The 20,288-nt window shown below is 34.8% G+C and overlaps 1 pseudogene; it reads right to left on the bottom strand.

Annotated features, from left to right (window-relative positions):
- Positions 1-3,457: 3,457 nt before the first annotated feature.
- The window catches only part of LOC131874852 (sesquiterpene synthase Cad-like), a 21,393-nt pseudogene continuing 4,562 nt past the window's right edge, over positions 3,458-20,288 (bottom strand).

Below are 20,288 nucleotides of genomic sequence, written 5' to 3'. Positions count from 1 at the left end.
CTACTATCAAGCACGACTTAGATAGGATGTTGAGAGAATTTTATTGGCAAGGCTCATCCGAGGAAAAGAAACTTGCCTTAATTAAGTGGGATAACCTTTGTAAACCTGTTTCTATGGGTGGGCTAGGGATTAAGAATTTACTATGGCAAAACCATGCCTTAGGTGCCAAGCTAGTTTGGCGACTCTTCAAGGAGCCTAACACTAAATGGGCTTCTATTTTGCTACACAAGTATATCCCACAGGCCGATCCCATTAATATCTTTAGGGCCCAATCCCATGTTAAAGGATCGTGTGTCTGGAATTTCATTAAGGACTCTATTGGCATAATCAGCAAGTACCTCACTTGGGATGTGGGTCTTGGGGACCGAGCTTTGTTTTGGGAGGACTCCTGGGCAGGTTTCCCCTCGCTACTCAAGGAAGGTTTCTCGCCCAATTTCATAGAAACTTGTAAAGATAGATTTGGGATTTACCTTAAAGACTATATTAAAATAAATGAAGATGATGTATTAAACTCAAGAGGTCTTCCTTCAGATCTACAAAGTCAGAAATTATTCAATATTATAAAGGATAGAAGCATCACTATCAAAAATCGTTCGGATTCCCTTATATGGGCCGGATCCAATAATGGGGAATACTCAGTTAAGGATGGATATAAGACCATAATTCATGAGAATCATATGGATCATTTAGACATTCCCCTTAATCTCTGTTGGAACAAAGCCTGCCTTCCCAAGGCTGGGATGTTTCTTTGGGCAGCTTTGCAGGACAGAATCTTAACCGCTGATAGGATTCGTAAACTAGGCTTCGAGGGGCCTTCTAGGTGCCCCTTATGTGAAAACCAGGAAGAGGATGTGAATCATCTCCTGTTAAGCTGCCCCTTCACCCAGAAGTGCTGGAATTGGCTGCAACAGTCCCTCGATTGGAAGTCTGCTCTACCTGCGGACCTGTTGGGCCACCTCAAAACCTGGCCAGCTCTGTACAAAGACAACCTATATAAGGACATATGGATTATATCCCCCTCCATCCTAGTTTGGGAATTCTGGAAGGAACGTAACAGAAGAATCTTTACAAACCATAAATTAGATTGGAATAGCATCACTAATAAAATCCAAGCTTCAATATCAGAAAAGATCAATAGCAAACTGCGAGACACTATGTGCTACGAAGACTCTTTCAGAACTTGGGACAACAAGACCAGACTAAAATGGCCCTCATTGATCATACCGAAACTTTTTGGTAGAGGAGGTAACAAATCAAAATCAAATAGGTCTAATTGCACCTGGATCCCACTGGAGAAAGGTTGGGTCAAGCTAAATTTTGATGGGGCCTCCAGAGGCAACCCTGGGGTTGCAGGTATTGGTGGGATTATCAGGAACTGGATGGGAGAAATTAACTCTAAATTCTCTCAACCCATCAAACCCACTACAAATAACATGGCAGAATGCCTGGCGGCACTCGAAGGCCTTAAAATCTGCAAAAGACTCAATTTTCCAAAATTAATTATTGAAGGAGATTCTCAAATTATCATTAATGCCATCAGAACTAAAAAGACACCAAATTGGATACTAAATTCTAAAATTGAAGAAATTAATCACATTCTTGAGTCCTTCTCTGAGATTCTTGTAAAACACACCTATCGGGAGGGCAATTCTGACGCAGACAATCTAGCTAATTTAGGAGCAAATGGTATATCCATTTTGGAATAATTTAATTTTGGTTTTCTCCTATATTTTTATACCTAGTCTTGATAAATTATAGTTTCAATATTGATTGTATCCTCCTTTTGAGATGTTGTTAGCATTAGGGGATTTTGCTTACTCCGCCTTCCCTTTTAGAGAATGATTGCGGTGCTGAACTATTAGTTGGATTTGCCATCATTAATATATGCATTTGCTTGTGGCATATAATTACTTGACACTCGTTCCCTTGATCGTACTCACCCCTACATGTGTACCACCTTCTTAACTCTTCCAGCTATCGATGGAGCTTACTAGATCTTTCTAGAGTCACTAGTCTATACCTATATAGAGGTCTCTCCATATGACTGACTGTTCTCCTAAGGACCTTAATAGTACTATAAGTTGTTAATGCTAGAATTAATCTAGGTTCATTATTTGTAGTCATGATGTAGATGTGGGCGGCTTGATGTTTTAATGGTTATTTCTGGTTCTCTTTCATTAGGTCCTCTACTAATGATTAACTGCATAATGATATCTAGATTATTACTTGTAGTTTTAATTTATTTATTTAGTAAGATTAGGTAGATGTCACTAATGTTTATAAATAAGATTACATGTATTTTTGTATTTTTATCTTACCAGTATGTATCCCACTCCTTTATGGTCTGTTTAGGATGATTATTTATGCTCTAAATTGCTAACCATGATTTCTAATGAGGCACTCTCGGAACAAGGTCTCACTGCCTAAGGTAAATTTATTCTTAAAGTTGATAAGTTGACCATTGGTTGTCAAGGAAAGTGTTATGCATTTCAGGAGGAAGGACTCAACTCGGCACCAAGTATAAGCTCCCTTTGAAGTTATAGGACCGCAGAATGATATCTCAAAATGTGATCAAAATTGTAACTATCATGGTCATTATAATTTGTAAATGGCTAATTGTTAATTTTTTCGGTAGTGGGTATGCCCACGGACCTATGTATTTATGAAATCTCGACAAAGCTTGAGTCGTGGGAATGCCCACGTATATTTCTATATCAGGTATAGGACTTTTGTCCCGGGCAAGGCTGGAGGTTTTCTCGATCACACTCTTTCCTACCAGCGCCCACAGCGAGTGGGGTTATACTGTAAAAATTATTTTTAATATTAATAAAATTTTGGCTTCGGCCTTTTACCGATCAAAAAAATAAAATAAAATAAAATAAAATAAAAGTTGAAGATTAATATATCTCAATAACTAAATATAAATTTCAACATTTTCTTTATGATTAAATGTTAATTAATAATATTAAAATCTTAATATTTATCAGTTTTTTTTTATTATAAAATTATTATTGAAATTCACACTTTTAAATTTCTATTTTTAATTTTTTCATGATAATTAAAGACAAAATCTAAAATTTATATGTAGAAATAAATAATTCTATCATAGTTTGTTTTTTAATCTTATACTATCATCTCAACAAAAGTTATAAAATAGAATGAATAAAATTTCAATGGACAATCTAGATCATAACTTGAATGTTCCTTTTATCCTTAAGTATATGATATCTAAAGAGAACAAGAAATATTATTTTTGAAATTTATATAAGAGAATAATAATAAATAATTTTAAAATTATCTCAAGTACACTTTTAACATAAATGTCTACATGAAATAAGGTAATAATATATTTTCCATACACATTCTAGTTATAATTTGTCCATCTATTACAACTCGGGTACATAATAAAAAAGTTTTAAAGGAACACAACATGAAATAAACTTATTTTTTCTCCATCTTAGAGAGGCATAGATTCAATAAGTATTTTCATTATGTCATTGTTGGTGCCTTGATGTGATATTGAGAAACCATCTATGTCCCTCCAAATGAAAGCCACTTATTTGTACATGGAATCAAAATACAACCTCTTACAACAACTTGGAATATCATGGTCATAAAATAAACGCTCCTTAGTCAATTCTTCTATGCTCAACTCGATAACCATGTTCACATAATCTAAAGCTTTCTCCCTAGTTGTTTCAGGGTTATCTCTTGCATAACATTCTATCCATGATGCAGTCTATCCATGCTCTTGTTCATGCTTTAAAAATAAGAAGAAATAAGAAAATTATGTTATGCTAAATATATAATTCATAGATAAAATGGGTCAAAAAATATAATCCTAAAATATGATAGATAGATACCTATAAAGCTTTGGAGTCATTAATTAATCGACAACCCCATGCTACTCTACTTTCAACCTTATTAACTCTCTTCAAAATGTCATCTAGGAGATATGTGTTGATTAAAATAATGGGAAACAATGTAACAACAGGAACAGTAGAAGATATTAATGAGTTCTTTAAGTATTCAAATAAAGTTGGATGATATTTTTTAGCTATCCATTCCGCATCTTGAAATTCTTCCCAAATTAGTGTCTTCCACTACAATATTGGATAAGAAATACAACTTAGAATAAAACAACAATATATATAAAATGAAAGAAAGTCATAAATACATAAAATGTATATTTATATATTTATAAACATAAACGTGGAACCAAATTAAAACACATAACTTACATAATCCTTCATCCATTGTTGTACACGTGGACCATGTATCTTTTCAGCCTCAATAGTTATTTCCATATATGTTTGGTGGGCAAACCGAAGACTAATTTGCATATAGTTTGGAAGTTGGTCCATCATCGACATATCCCAACTACATATTCAAGTTAAAATATATATCTTTATCTAACAAGTAGATAACACATTATACATTACTATGATATCAAATTTTGGTTTTCTTTTAGAATTAGATTATAATGACCAAAACTTTTACAATAACTTACTTGATCAAAGCCTCCCTAAAAGGTATGATCTCATCAATAGTTCCATAAGTATCAAAAATGTCACCAACAATAGTAATGAGGGTGCCTAGTTTGGCATAGCACAACCTTGTTGATCCATACTCAGGCTCATAGAAGCCACATGTATACCAAAAATAATATTCCACATGTTGATTCCTAAAGAAACTAAGTTGTTTCACGATTACCTCATCCCACCATCTGAACATTTGTATTAGCAAAAACATATAGCTAAGTTTAAAGAATTAAAAAACATAAGTTTTTATCAATTTAATCCTAACTGATTCTTTTAAGGCTTAACTAATGACCATGAATAAAAGACTAACTATCTTTTCTTTACTTATTGCTTGCCAATGTTTTACATACATTGCAAACTTAATTCTTATACAAAATCAATATGAAATTCTCTATAAACTACAATCAAGAAATTAGATATCATTCTATTACTCAGCCAAATGTTTGAGTTCATTTTGATGGTGAGACTACAAGATATTGAAATCCAATATTGTTGATTCACTCCTTGTTCTTGTTGTTTTCCATTATTGCTAACTTCTCTTTGACTCCTTGTGGTGGTATTGCTTTCCTCTTCCACTTTCCTTACCATCTAGGTCTTTCTTGAAATTTAAATTTATTATTCAATCAATTTATCTCTACTACTTCCAAGATACTCTTCAAGATTGCATATGTTGAAGTGAGCTCAAGGGCTAGACTTGAACCTTTTCTCTGATACCACATGTAATGAACCACTTAACTTTATCCAAAACTCTCAACTGATTTTTTTTATAATTACTCATTCCCACTTATTCTTAATTGTGCTTGATTCAATTGCATACTCTGGGCATCTATCCAAATGGGATAGGCATCCTTCCAACTAGGATGGGCATCTAACCATATGGGTTAGGCATTTGTCCATACAGGATAGAGAATCTCATCTATCCAATTCGGGATAGGCATCTACCCAAACAGAGTAGGCATCTATTCAAAGAATAGGTAATGCTTTGGCCAGAGACTTTAGACTCATCGGGACCATCTGGGTTTCGGGTCTCGAGTCACTCTCTAAAGAATACACTCCCCTACTAGGAATGCACCGAGGTCACCATCCTTAGGAGTATAAAAAATAAAAATATAAACAAGCTCGAGTTCCACCTCAGAATTTGGCTTAAAGCCTCGAGAAGTCAAGAGAATCCATACGGGATCCCTTCCGAGTATGCATTGAATTACTTATAATCTTCCAATTAGTGTTACTATACCCTTTCATTGAAAGACCGAGGAACTTCGAAAAAAATGATCAAATCATCCTTATCCAAATCCTAGTCCCCATCCCCGAATCCCTAAGTACAAGGGACAACTCCATCCCTAGACTACCTACATACCCATTTCAGCATGGGATCAAGGTGTAAAGTATGTAGTTCTTGTTTCTAACTATGGTTTAATGTAAATTGTATGGCAGGTATGCAACCCTTTCTAGGGTCAATGTCCCAGACAGTTTCTCTGCGGTTGCTACCCATGATGGTAGCTCTATAGCAAAAAGGCTCAAGGTGGCCTCATGCTTATGGCCCAAAACAACTAGGTCCTATTTCCTATTGAATACGTCACCCTTAACCCATTATCATCTGTTGAAATCATCAAGATAAAATAATTGCCAAGATCATAATACACAACCAAACCCTAATGGGGTTTTCTAAGGTTTAACTGAGCGAATGTAACCTCATTTTAAAATTAATCTTTTTAGATTATCAATCCAAGGGGGATTACCCGCCCCTTGGATTTTAACTTCCAAATGACCCTTATTTCTCCCCGATGATTTATAGGGATGATGCCATAGACATTGTTGTGGTGATGATTTAAAGGAATTCATTATAGATAGCTATAAATATTTTTTGTCATTTTGATAAGATAATCTTGGGAAAGTGATGTGGGAGCATCCCTAGTTATAAAGTAAATCTGCATCAACCAAAATTATAGTTTTGTTCCTTGCATTTTAGTTTGTACCTATTTCAGCACTTTCTTATGCAATTCATCGTATCTTTCTCTTCTTTCCTTGTGGATTTGAATTTACGTGTAGAATAAGGTCATCTACATCATATCCAAAAATCTTGTGATTTGTATTTGTCATTGCTAAAATATGGCTCCCAAATGTTTAGTCATTTTCTCTATTAGAGCATTCTAGTCTAGTTGTGACTTTCCACCTACAAACCTTCCCCATTGCACGTGGGTCCTAGGGAAACCCTTTCCTATGGTTTGCAACATGTTATTATCTTCCACAAAGTAGCATCTTGTATTTTGAGGCTGACCTACACGTTTCATCATTCTTAGAGCTTTGACACTTTTAAGGCTACGACGGATCTTTGCTAGAGATGGAGAAACATATATAAGATACTTTGGTAATCATTCAAAGTCAATTAGGTGGTGTGTATGATAGAATTGGGAACTAGAATATTGTAAAATGAAACAAATATCCAACCACACAAACACTATTTCTATAGTGAAATCAACCATACACCAATGAAGAACCTAAAAACATGGAGATCACAAAATATGAAAGATTATACCATTCACATGCTCATTAGGATTTGATCTCCATTGATCTTGTTTTGATATTTTGGTTGCTCTTAGATTTTGTATTGTGCACAAGAGCTCAAGAAAGAACAGATTGTGGTTGTGTAGTCGCTTGAGTGATTGATTGCTATGAAAGGTTATATAACCATTGATTGATTGAATGATTAGCGATGATAAGGATTAAAGGATCATCTTATATAACGAGTACATATTATAAAATGAAGGGCTACGATTAAGAGGTGGAGGGATAAATGGTTGACTTAGATTAGGGGTTAGATATATTATGCAACCATGACCAAGAAGATCCTCAAAGAGAACAATCCAGATCATGCAACAAGAGAAAAATAATGGAAGAAAAAACATAGAACATACAAAATGAAAATCAAACATTTTCATCATCATATATTCATCATAGATCATCTAGTAACATCCATGTTACATGCAAGCAACATGCTTGGTTACAGATTGCATCCCATAATACAATTCATCTGGACCTCCAAGAAGTATCTAGATTACAATTTATGAATCTAGATCATCATACCCCTTTGATGTCTCCCAAAGGATCTTATACAACAATATATATACCATTTAGAACACATTTGGGTTGGCCACAAAAGATTACATTTACCAAGGAAAATAAAATGTGTAAGATAGGTCAGCCCCCAATCGTGAAGATCTCACCACCAGAACAAACATGAAGCACAGACCACAAAGGAGGGTCGGTCAAGGGCCTAAGAAAATTGTATGTGGTGCCACATTGTTTTGCAATCCAAGGAGTCACTCTGCATGAGAAAAAATATCCAACATAAATGATAAGCTCAAAACTGCTTCGAAACCAAGAAAAAGACACTCCACAAGGAATAACTTGCTAGAAAAAAAATCAAATGAACTAGTTATTTGGAATGATGAACAAGAACAATCCTGGAAGCCAAAAATCTAATCTGTAGCAATATAGAAACAACTACTAGAAAATGTTGAAAGTAACACAAAAACTGTAACAAGAACAAATTTAAAAGAAAATATTTTTGGTTGATGCAAGATTTCTCATAGACTAGGGATGCTCTTGCATTAGACACCCCAAGTAAAAAAAGATGTTTCATGAGAGGAAACTCATGAACATAAAAAAAGATTCGGGATATAGACCCCATGCTCATTTTTTATCCAAATGTCTTCTTTGTCTACAAACTTCTTCATAACCTCTTCCTGAACCCTAGCCAGATTCTTTAGCTTATGTTTTTCTTTATCTTCCTTTACTTGCTTTGTACATGCACACTGTCTCTAATTGTTGCTCTCTTTCTTTTTTAATTCTGATTTATTTTTGCCACAATATTTCATCTAGTCTACCACCATCACCTTAACCTTTATGTCATCTGGTACCACCTTACTATTAGGCCTATCCACTAGATCCTTCTACAAATCGATGCCACCATCCAGTATACCCTCTTCAACCTACTTATTAGCACTACAATTCTTCACAAGAATTAAATTCTTTACTGCCTTCTCCTTATTCAAAAAATCCAAAAAAAACTTTGGCCCATCCTTCTCAATAGTGATCAGGTTTCCTCTACAATCATAAATAGATCCTCTATCAAATTTCTAAGATCTACCCAACAAAACATGACAAGCAGTCATAGGCAAAATTTCACACAAGACTTCATCCTAAAATGGTCCAATATTAAAATTCACCAAGCACTGCTCTCTCACTTCCACCTTCTGATCATCTTGCAACCAACTCACCTTGTAAGTGCTAGGATGCTCAAGCCTCTTAAAACCAATCTTTACTATCATCTTCTCTGGTACCAAATTATTAGTACTTCCAATATCCACAATAACCTTACAACACTTACCACATGATTTGCAAATAGTCTGGAAAAGATACTTCGTTTGAGTAGGTTCGGTATCTCGATTTATCTGCACCATCAAGACTCTTTTGAACAAAAGGGACTCTCCCTATTTCAGTTCTAACACATTCTCTCTATTAACTCTAGCTTCCTAATCATCATTTTCCATGCAGTTCCTTGCCATTCCTTTCTTACACTCAAAAGATCTACATCTAGTTTCTCTACACTTAAAACATTTATTGGCACTACCTTTTCTCTATGTCTTCTAAACTAGTTCTTTACTCCATTTATATTTTAGTTCTTCAGCAGTTTGCTTCTCCACCTATTCCATGTCTTTCTCTTTCCTTAGGGTTATTTTGATGGCATTGATGTCAAAGCGGGAGTGATATAGATGTGAAAGAGAATAGAAGGAGTTGTATACATTAGGGGGACATATGGAGATATGGGAGTATGAAGTATTTTGTATTAATGAATATTCAGCTCAGGGGGAGTAGGTAGGATGGAACCGGTAGAGGAAACCTTGACCATTTTTTACATGAGTGTTCCCATCAATGCCAAAGGGGGATATTGTTGGCAGTTGACACTCAATTGGTTGGTTTCACTATGTTGTCATTGATGGAAATATGGTATCTTGTTGTGGCTTCATTTTTTGGTTCAGTTGTGTATCGAGAGGCACTTCACAGACATTACATCGGCACCGGTAGGATAGAAGGATTTCTTTGGTTATTGGTAATGCAGGCTGACATGGTTTAGAATATGGTTATCGGTATTGGAGGCCGACATCTCTTGGATTCGACATTGACAATTATTTTTAATATTTATGTATTCATGTTATCTAGCGGACATGTAATTTGATTATCTTTGTAAGCCGACATAAGGCATGATAAGTTGTATAGGGTATATAGGTCAGTTGGATTAAATCATTTTTGTAATAGATAACATACATGGTAATAGATATGGTGATGGATATGTAAATGTGATACAATGCAAAATATATCAGAGAGATTATATATGTGAGGATATTTATGCAAGGGTTATTTCAGTAAAGGGTTTAGGGTTTCAAACCAGAACAGACAGAGCTTATATAGTCTAGATTTATATGTAGTCAGTGAGGCTCCATTTGTGATTGAGCATTGTGCTCTAGGATGTAAGCCTTCCTGCAAGTACAGGCCCCTTATATTTTGTAATATCTCTTCATATGGCTAGTGGATTGATATTGTGGGTCACAAAACCCACCGTGGTTTTTCCTCTTTTAGGTTTTCCACGTATAATTTTGTGTCTTATGATTCTCATTTAAAAGATTGAATTATTGGTTGCTTTACTTATTTCAATTTTGTATGTACCGGTATACCAGTTGGTGTATGCATGTTTTAATAAGGCTAAAATTGATCATTTCAGTATAACACTAATTCACCCCCCCTCTCAATGTTTTTGGATTCCAACAGTTACAAATCTAATATTTCAATGACACTACTAAACGTATTAAAAGTAAAAATAAGGCATCATTTCAATTAGTCTAAACAATAAGGAATATAAAATTGTCACAACCCTCCTTTATCACTTTTTGATTTTAAATACAACTCCAATATATTTTTGGATAAGCTATTTAAATGATTGAATGAATATTATAAAAGAATGAAAATAATAATACACACACACACACACATGGAAAATATTCATTATTTTTATTTATCTAATTTCCACTTCCAATTATGGCACATTTTGTAGGAAGAATAAGAAGCTTCTAGAGGATTCTCCACCACCTTGCATGTAACTCCTCCACTAAGTCTAATCAATTTGCATGAAGTCCAAAATTGGGAAAGAATCTCCTTTTTAATTAAATTATCTAGATAGTGGAGCAGAGGGATTTTTCTTATAAAATTATATGCAAGTTTCAAAGAAGGGAGTTGATTTTGTTTTGAAGGAAAATTTCCTAAGTTTTAGAAATAGATATTTTCTTTGGTAGTCTCTTTTTTCGTTGTAGGAATTCTAAGTTGTTGATGAAGGATTTCTCTCAAGTGGCAAGGAAGGATCAAAAGGATAACTAGTGGATCCAACATCAAGCTCAATAAACTAGGTTCTCTCCCTATTATTTCACATTCACATATGAGAAATTCGTATTATCAATAGTTATAGATCTTCCTTCATATAAATAAATTCTTTTAGTTGATTGTTAATCTTTTATTTGGAGATAAATGATAATGATGATGCTTTCCTATAGTGCACGTAAAGGATAGTTTTTTATTTATTTTATTTCCCTCAAGAAAATATGCACAAGATCTTACTTTTTGTTTTTTTCCTTTTTCCAAAGATTTTAGCAAAAAGAAAATCATATTCTCTTATTTGTTTTAAATCTCTCTCTGTGATTATTTTAAATCTTTGTGATTATTTCCTCTGTGATTATTTTAAATCTTTGTGATTATCTCCTCTATGATTATTTTAAATCTTTGTGATTATTTCCTCTATGATTATTTTAAATCTCTCTCTATGATTATTTCCTTTGTGATTATTTTAAATCTCTCTCTGTGATTATTTTAAATCTCTGTGATTATTTCCTCTATGATTATTTTAAATCTCTCTCTGTGATTATGTTAAAAACTCTCTCTGTGATTATTTTAAATCTTCCTATGATTATTAATTAAATAAACCTTCCTATGAGTTGAATAAGATATCTCTGTGAATACTAGAGATAAGCAATCTTCCTGTGAGTGCTGGAAATAAACTCTCTATCCCCCTGTGAATACTAGAAATAATAACCTCCTGTTTACTATAAAATCCATCTAAAACAATTGTTGATTTATCTATTTCACTCATGCTCTTATTTTCATAAATAAACTCTTTTATTGTTTACATATATATATTATTAAATAATTGGAGATATAAACCATATATATATATATATATATATATATATATATATATATATATATATATATATATATATATACACACACACACACAAACACACATATATATATATTAAAATTATTTTGAATCATAAAATACATTAAATTTAATTCGAATGATGAATGTATTAAATTTTGCAAAGGCCATATTCTCGAAAATCTTTTTTTATGGTATCGGGTGGCGTGCGGGGTAGTGCTGATGGTAATTGTAACCATTGGGGGGGGGGGGGGAGTGGTACCCTCCACTTCCCCTATGGTCACTATCACGGTAGTGACTGCAAGGAAGTGGAGGGAACCACGGGGTCCCCTCACCATTGCGGGCCTGCTTTCGCAAACCCACAGTGCTGATGGGACCTGTGGGTCCCACTCCCACGTACTTCCACCTCTTTCCTTTTTTTTCAAAACAAAAAAAATAGTATTTTTAAACACGGTTATTGTTATAATTTTTTGTTAATAAAAAAAAGTTTTTAGGTAATTTTCGGAAAGTATATATATATATATATATATATTTTTTAGATTTCCTTTTCCAATTGCAAATTAAATTGTATAATTGCTTTAGGAAAATTTATAATAATAATTTAAATTCTTTTTACAATTTTCAAATTGTAATTGTATTAAATTTTATAATTGGAAAACTACTTAAATTTTGTTGGGTTACTTAGTTGGTATTTGGACTCTTGGAAAAGCAATTATGGCACATTATCATGATTTGAATCTAATGACTGAATTAATCACTATTTTTGGAATCTAGGACCATAAGGAATCATGCGTTACTTAATCATGCATGCAAGTACCCTATTCTTATAACATGCAAATTACTTATAGATTAGTTACATTTATTGACATTTTCATGCAAGATGCATTATTCTTATAACATGCAAATTACTTATAGATATGCAAGTTTCATGAGGGTCATTGTTATGCAAGTTATATTTCAAGTAGTTATTTCAATTAATTAAATTTTGCGCATTCAATTAGTAGTTGTTTTCAAGTATGATGTTTTCATAGCTTGTAGTTAGAAAACTAAATAAAGGAAGATGGAAACCAAAACATAGTAGCGTTCGGTATATACGGTGCCTCTAGGTCACGCTTACGGGTAATGTCGTTGTGTTGAACTACTGCACTTAACGCCTAATAAAGCTACATCAACGACATCTATGGTATCGTCCCTATAAATCATCGGGGAGTAATAAGGGACACTTGGAAGTTAAAATCCAAGGGGTGGGTAATCCCTCTTGGATCGATAATCTAATAAGATAATTTTTAAATGATTTTACATCTGTTGAGATAAACCATAGTAAACCCCCTTTAGGGTTGGTTGAGTAAAATGCTTTTATGAAATTGATTTTTTGAAGAGATTTTGGTGATTGACAATTTGGTCAAGGGTGACGTTCATGATAGGTGTTAGGCCACAAACAATAGGCCATCTTGAGCCTTTGTTTAAGTGCTACCACTGTGGGTAGCAACCGCAGAGAAACTATCTAGGACATTGACCCTAGAAAGGGTTGTGTACCCACTAATCAGTTTACATCAAACCACAGAGTAGAAAATAGAACTACATACTTTATGCCTTGATCCCGTGCCGAAGCGGGTATGTAGGTAGTCTTGGGACGAAGTTGTCCCTCATACTTAGGCGTTCGTGGGTGGGGTCTAGGCTTGTTAAAGGAAGGATTGAGTAAGAATCCTATTTTGAAAGATAAAAATAATTAAATTGGAAAAAGTAATTCAATGCATACTCGGAAGTAATCCCGTATGGATTCGCTTGACTTCCCGAGGCTTTAAGCCAAATTCTGAGGTGGAATTCAAGCTTGTATTATGTTATTTAATTACTCCTAAGGATGGCGACCTCGGTGCACTTCTGTTAGAAGATTGTAGTACTTAGTGAGTGGCTCAAGACCCGAATGGTACCGATGAGTCTAAGTCTCTGGCCAGAGCACCTCCTATCCTAATTGGATAGATGCCTACCCCATATGGGTAGATGCCTATCCCGTATTGGATAGATGAAATCTTATGTCCCGGATGGACAAATGCCTAACCCGTATGGTTAGATGCTCATCCCGGATGGATGAATGCCTAATCCAAATAGATGGATGCCCGGAGTATGCAATTGAATCAAACATAATGATTAAATTAAACACACAAAAAAAATAATGGTCAATTTTGTTGAGTTAATTATGGTGGGTTAGTACATGTGGTATTAGAGCAAAGGTTCAAATCTAGGCCTTGTGCTCACTTCAATTTATTCAACTAAGGGAATGTTTTGCAATGGTAGAAATTAAATTTTAAAATCCTAAACCAAGAACTAACTACATAATTTAACTTTTAGGTAAAAACCTAGAATGGCTAGAGGAAGAGGAAGAGGAAGAGGAAGAGGAAGAGGAAGGGGTAATGGAAGACGTACTAGGAGTCAAAGGGAAGAAAACCATGAGGAAAACCATGAGGAAAACCATGAAGAAAACCATGAGGAAGACCATGAATAGGATCAACACAACCTAGGAAATAACGAAGATGGGGTCCAAGCTATAATCGACCTTCTAACCGAACAAAGAGATAAAATCAACTTCTTGGAACAATCAATGCAGGACCTTAGGGAATGGCAGAATGACTTTGAAAATAGAAGTGGTATCAAAAATGGAAACCCTGGTAGCAATCAAGGGAATATGGTGGGTAATAGAAAGGAAAATAACATGTTGGAACTCTCCAAGGACTTAAAGAAAATCACCCCTCCTAAGTTCGATGGGAGGCAAATTGGTGAAGGATCTGAGGATTGGTTAAATGAAATGGAAAATTATTTTGAACTAAGAGATTTTAGCGAAACAACCAAGGCTTTATGGGGTTCCTATCAACTCACAAGGGACTCAGCTAGTTGGTGGACCAACACCAAGGAACAAAATGGGTATAGCAGGGATACGGTCACATGGGATCAATTTGTTCACCACTTCCGAGATAGGTGGCTCCCTCAATTGTTCTTTGATGAGAAGGTGATAGAATTCCATAATCTACGTCAAGGGCCCCTATCCGTTCAACAATATTGGGATAAGCTCGCCAAGTTGCTTAAATATGTACCTATGTACCAGAAAGATGAAGAAGGACAAGCAAGGAAGTTCATTTTGGGGCTAAATACCAACATAGGGGTAGAGGTGGACATGTATGGACCCAAAAACATGAACGAAGTACTTGAAAAGTCCCTAAGGCAAGAGAGGAAGATTCAAACACTAGCAGGGCAGAACTATAATGGGAACCACTCATTTAAAAGGAAGCTGGAATTCAATGGGAACACTAATTTCAACAAAGGTCAAAGGAATAACTCTTCTGAAAGAAGGCCACCTCCTAATCAATATCAGAGGAATGAAAATAATAATAATAATAATAATAATAATAACAGGGGCAATAATAATAGAGGCAACTATAATAGGAATGACCAGCAAAACTAGACAACTTATCCACCCAGGGCCAATGAAACAAGGAATGATCCCTCTAGGAATCAAGGCAGGAGGGGTCCTCTAGGTGGATGCTTTATGTGTGGGGAAAACCATTTTGCTAGAGAGTGCCCTAGGATGCAAGGATAGATTAGGGCCAACCAACCCCAACAAGGGCCCCGACAAAGGATTCAATCAACAGTTAGGAACCAAAGAGGAAGATACTAGAATGTCCCCGTGGAAACTACAGGTACACTATTTGAAAAACCAATTTCAATTCTAATTGATACTAGATCATCTAAATGTTTTATCTCACTTGAATTAGTAAGCAAATATGCATTAAAATTTAATCAAATGGAGTCATCATGGATGGTTTAATATGGGGATAAGGCAACTAGGGAAGTATCTAAGTGTTTGCCAAGGGCAAGGGTAGACCTCTATGTGGCACACCTGGGATTATATGATGTAATTATTGGAATGAGTTGGTTAACAGACCATCAAGCTAATGTAGATTGCTATAACAAAGTTGTTGAATGTTTGGATGATGAGGGGAAAAAGGTCAAAATCCAAGGAAAGTTTAAACCCATTAATATAGAAACCATCTCAGCCACGCAATTAAAGAAGGAAAGGAGAAGAGGAGGCTTAATCTATATGGTTGAAATTGATGAAGGAAAAGAGGAAAATACACCAACCTTTGAAAATACCCCCTTCTTAAGAGAATTCAAGGATGTCTTTCTAGAAGAATTACCCGGTTTACCCCATAAAAGGAAGTTTGACTTTTCTATCGAAGTACTACCAGGAGTTGAACCGGTATCAATGGCACCTTACCAAATGAACATAACTGAATTACAAGAGCTCAAAATGCAATTAGAGGAACTCTTAGCTAAGGGATTAATAAGGCAAAGTGTATCACCATGGGGAGCACCAGTCTTATTTGTTAAGAAGAAGGATGGAACCTTAAGACTATGCATCGACTATAGGATGTTGAACAAGGTCACCATAAAGAATAGGTATCCCTTACCTCACATAGAGGATCTTTTTGACCAAATGAAAGGAGCAGCAGTTTTCTCAAAGATAGACCTCCGGTCAGGGTACCATCAACTCAGAATTAAGGAGGAAGACATTCCGAAAATAGCTTTCAGGACTAGATATGGGCATTATGAATTCACAGTAGTTCCTTTTGGTGTAACCAACTCCCCAGCTACATTTATGAACCTAATGAATAGTGTACTCCATGACTACTTGGATAAATTTGTTTTGGTATTTATGGATGACATATTGATTTACTCTAGGAATGAGGAGGAACATTTAGTAGACCTACAAATTGTTTTGCAAAGGTTGAGAGAACATAAGTTATATGGTAAATTGTCAAAATGTGCCTTCTTCAAGGAAAAGATTCACTACCTTGGGCATATAATATCAAAGGAAGGAATAGCAGTTGATCTAGATAAAATAAAGGCAATAGTAGAATGGCTGATCCCTAAAAATGTTTTAGAGGTAAGAAGCTTTATGGGGCTAGCAGGTTACTATAGGAGGTTTGTGGAAGGATTTTCTAAGATAGAAAACCCCATCACCTCATTACAAAGGAAGGGTAAAAGGTTTGTGTGGACTGAACAAAGTGATAAGGCATTCCAAATTTTGAAAGGGAAACTAGCTTCAGCACCCATTCTAAAGGTACCAGATCTGAATGGACACTTCACAGTCATAACTGATGCTTCTATTGAAGGTTTAGGAGGAGTAATTGTCCAAGATGAAGGGGTAGTAGCTTACGAATATAGAAAGATAAAGACTCGTGAAGTCAATTATGCACCCCATGACTTAGAGTTGGCAGCGATTGTGCATGCCCTACAAAAATGGAGACATTTCTTACTAGGGAACCCCTTTGAGTTAAAGTTAGATAACCAAGGACTAAAGTACATCTTTACCCAACCCCACTTAAATACCAGACAAAGAAGGTGGTTAGAGTTTCTAAGTGAATATGATTTTGAAATTGAATATATTAAGGGGAAGGGAAATAGGGTGGTAGATGCCTTAAGTAGGAGGAGACACTTGATGACTATAACAACATTCAAAACTTCTTTCAAAATGCAAGTAATGGATGAACAAGGACATGACCCATGGTATGAGAAAGTCAAATTAACTTTGAAATATGATCCAACCGATCCTAAGATTGGAGGGTATAAATTAGACGAAGATGGGTTGCTCAGATACAATAATAGAATCTATATTCCTAATTCAAGGAACTTAAGGGAAGTAGTCTTGTTGGAGGCTCATAATGCCCCTAATTCAGGGCACCCAAGAGTTAACAAACTTTATGCAGATCTAAAGAAGTTATACTTTTGGCAAGGGATGAAGAATGACATTGTCAAGTATGTGGCTAAATGTTTGGAGTGTCAAAGGGTAAAGGCAGAACATAGACATCCAGGTGGATTGTTACAATTGCACGATGTACCTCAACATGAGTGGCAAGTTATTAGCATGGATTTTGTACAAGGGTTACCCATGTCACTTTCTAGACATGATGCAATAATGGTGGTAATTGACAAACTCACTAAGGTGGCACACTTTATACTAGGGAACCTAACGGATGATGCACCTACCTTGGCTAGGTGCTTTGTTAAGGAAATATTTAGGTTGCATGGAACACTATAGAAAATCATATCAAATAGAGATGCTAGATTCACTTCAAGGTTTTAGACCACTCTTCAATCAGCTCTAGGAACTCAACTAAATTTTAGCACCACATAACATCCTGAAACCGATGGTCAGACAGAAAGGACAAATCAAATTATGGAAGACCTACTTCGTATGTATTGCATGGACCAATAGAGGAAATGGGAAGAATACCTACCTCTAGTAGAATTTTCTTACAATAATACATATCAAACATCTTTGGGAATGGCACCTTTCGAAGCATTGTATGGTAGACCATGTCGAACACCTTTGAGTTGGGATAGTCTTGAAGATAGAGTAATAGTTGGACCAGATATGCTGAAGGAGATGGAAAGGAAAACTAAGGAAATTAGGCAAAGATTGAAGGAAGCCTCAGATAGGCAGAAAAGTTATGCAGACAAAAATAGGACACCAAGGGAGTTTGAGGTGGGAGAGAAAGTCTTCCTAAGGGTTAGGCCACACAAGAGTTCCATAAGATTTGGGAAAAAGACTATGCTTGCACCTCGTTATGTTGGACCCTTTGAAATATTGGGAAGGATTAATCCAGTTGCATACCGGTTGGCCTTACCTCCCTAGTTGAGTCGAATCCATGATGTCTTCCATGTATCTCTTCTTAAGAAGTATGTACCTGATGAGAAACACATTTTGAATTGGGATGCTTTACAGGTCCAGGAAATGGGAGGAATAATGATAGAGCCATTCAGAATCTTGGAGAGGTGCCAGTGCCAGTTGCGCAATAGAGAGGTTGATCGGTGCAAAGTCCAATGGGACCATTATGATGAAAAGAATGCCACATGGGAAGATACTAAGGAAATGCAGCAGTTGTTTCCTTTTTTGTTTTAATCATGAACTATAGACTCTTTTGGATGCGTTCAATAAGTGCATCGAGACGATGCACAAACTAAGGTGGGGAGGATGTCACAACCCTCCTTTATCACTATTTGATTTTAAATACAACTCTATTATATTTTTGGATAAGCTATTTAAATGATTGAATGAATATTATAAAAGAATGAAAATAATAATACACACACACACACACATGGAAAATATTCATTATTTTTATTTATCTAATTTCTACTTCCAATTATGGCACATGTTGTAGGAAGAATAAGAAGCTTCTAGAGGATTCTCCACCACCTTGCATGTAACTCCTCCACTAAGTCTAATCAATTTGCATGAAGTCCAAAATTGGGAAAGAATCTCCTTTTTAATTAAATTATCTAGATAGTGGAGTAAAGGGAATTTTCTTATAAAATTATATGCAAGTTTCAAAGAAGGGAGTTGATTTTGTTTTGAAGGAAAATTTCCTAAGTTTTAGAAATAGATCTTTTCTTTGGTAGTCTCTTTTTTGGTTGCAGGAATTCTAAGTTGTTGATGAAGGATTTCTCTCAAGTGGCAAGGAAGGATCAAAAGGATAACCAGTGGATCCAACATCAAGCTCGATAAACCAGGTTCTCTCCCTGTTATTTCACATTTGCTTATGAGAAATTCGTATTATCAATAGTTATAGATCTTCCTTCATATAAAGAAATTCTTTTAGTTGATTGTTAATCTTTCATTTGGGGATAAATGATAATGATGATGCTTTCCTATAGTGCACGTAAAGGATAGTTATTTATTTATTTTATTTCCCTCAAGAAAATATGCACAAGATCTTACTTTTTGTTTTTTTCCTTTTTCCAAAGATTTTAGCAAAAAGAAAATCATATTCTCTTATTTGTTTTAAATCTCCCTCTACGATTATATTAAATCTCTGTGATTATTTCCTCTGTGATTATTTTAAATCTCTGTGATTATTTTAAATCTTTGCGATTATTTTAAATTTCTATGATTATTTTAAATCTCTCTCTGTGATTATTTTAAATCTCTATGATTATTTTCAAATTGTAATTGTATTAAATTTTATAATTGGAAAACTACTTAAATTTCGTTGGGTTACTTAGTTGGTATTTGGACTCTTGGAAAAGCAATTATGGCACATTATCATAATTTGAATCTAATGACTGAATCAATCGCTATTTTTGGAATCTAGGACCATAAGGAATCATGCATTACTTAATCATGCACAGAAGTACCCTATTCCTATAACATGCAAATTACTTATAAATTAATTACATTTATTGACATTTTCATGCAAAATGCATTATTCTTATAACATGCAAATTACTTATAGATATGCAAGTTTCATGAGGGTCATTGTTATGCAAGTTATATTTAAAGTAGTTATTTCAATTAATTAAATTTTGCATGTTCAATTAGTAGTTGTTTTCAAGTATGATGTTTTCATAGCTCGTAGTTAGAAAACTAAATAAAGGAAGATGGAAACCAAAACCTAGTAGCGTTCGGTATATACGGTGCCTCT

The sequence above is a fragment of the Cryptomeria japonica genome, chromosome 4 (genome assembly GCF_030272615.1).
Source record: "Cryptomeria japonica chromosome 4, Sugi_1.0, whole genome shotgun sequence".
NCBI classification, from domain to species: domain Eukaryota; kingdom Viridiplantae; phylum Streptophyta; class Pinopsida; order Cupressales; family Cupressaceae; genus Cryptomeria; species Cryptomeria japonica.
This window is presented reverse-complemented; position numbering and strand designations above follow the sequence as displayed.